Raw genomic sequence first — 1,650 nt, forward strand, 5'->3', positions numbered from 1 at the left:
CCCTCCACACTCTTAACCATAGCAGCGTTCGTCTTTATCAGCACTGACAGCATAGGAGAGGCTGGGGTGGTGATTCAGCAGACATCCATTTTACAGCCAGGTAGAAGTGGAGATAGGGAAAGGACTTTGGTTTGAGGTTTTAAGATTAACTTGCTCACCTCCTCCAAGCCACTTGAGTGACTCACCCACCCGCAGATGATTAGGGCTCTGCTGAGTTTTTTCCTTTCAAACCTCTGAATTGCTTGTAAAAAGTGTGCTGAATTAGGCAGTCAGCAGACTTACAGTCAGTAAAATAGGTTCCATTTATCTTGTTCATTTAAACTTCTGCCGTGAATGTGCCGCTAGCTGAGTTGGGGGAGAGTCAGCCGAGGCCAACTTGGGCCTTCACTGAAGAGGTTTATTACTGAATAGTCTGGACGAAGCCTTTGTCCCTGCCAGGACTGGTGTTGCAGAGATTTGGCTGTGTGAACTGAAAGATGGAATTACTCTGCATTCTCACTGTGTGCATTTATATAGATTCCCCAGTGCTGTTTTTACATTTTTAGTTTACTAGCAAAATATTGTTCCATCAGATGATGTTGCCAAAATATTTTTAACAAGTTTATAAGCAATACTTACCATGTGTCAGTACAACTGTTTAGTTTTAAATAGTCCCCCATTCTTGCCATTTGTTGAATGCATTTTGGATCATCTGATGTTTACTGACTGTTGCATATGTGCTGAGGCAGTGTGGGGAGCAAGAGATGATGACGCATTCTTATAATACCAGTTACGCAGGAGGCTAAGGCCGGACAGTCACTAGTTCTAGACCTGCCTGCGTAACCTAGAGAGACTTGACCCAAAGGGGAAAGAAAGACATTAGGAAGGCTATGGTGAATTCGATATAGAGAAACTGTTGAAGATCTGCTAGTTTTGAAAGGGAAGATAAAACATATCCACACCCAAGTACCTTCAGTAGAAAAACTAAATGCTAAAGAGACTAAGGATGATGATTAGTGAGTGCATACGGATGCTGCTTAGTTGAAGGATCAAGGAAGGGCAGTTTGTTGCTAAGCCAGGCATTGTTGTCTAAATCTCTGCTTGTAAATATTTAACTTTCGGACATACTGTGCAAAAGTCTCTACCAGCCCATTATATTGGAGATCAAAACATTTTATCTACTGAAGGAAAATTTGTACATTCCAATCAGCTTAACTCTTGAAGAAGCCAGCATTCTTTCTTTCCAGTCTCCAACTGGGTAAAAAACTACCTCATAGGATTAAATTACTGCCTTACAAAGTAGAAGATGGTTCTTAATGTGATACATTTGCAAAGCGTCAGATCCTTTCATCTCCTGTCCATGAACTGAAATAACTAAACTGCTCCAAGCTCCTTGTCTTTTGTTCTGTAGATACTTTTTCCATTATACACCAGCTTCTGTCATTTCTTTCTTTATACTATTGTTTGTCCTGGGTTCCTGTCCATTCATAGTGCTGTTAGTTGTTTCTTATGTGAGCCTAGATCATAGAAACTTGGGAATGTGATAGGTATTCACAATAGGTGATTGCATTGCACTTAAACTGTAGTCAGCAGATAGTTCAGGGGATATTAAAAATGTTGACTGTCCAATATACTAATGCCTGTTTGTTCTTCAATACAGGGAACAAGTCA

Source organism: Micromys minutus, assembly GCF_963924665.1.
Source record: "Micromys minutus genome assembly, chromosome: X".
In the NCBI taxonomy this organism is placed as follows: Eukaryota; Metazoa; Chordata; class Mammalia; order Rodentia; family Muridae; genus Micromys; species Micromys minutus.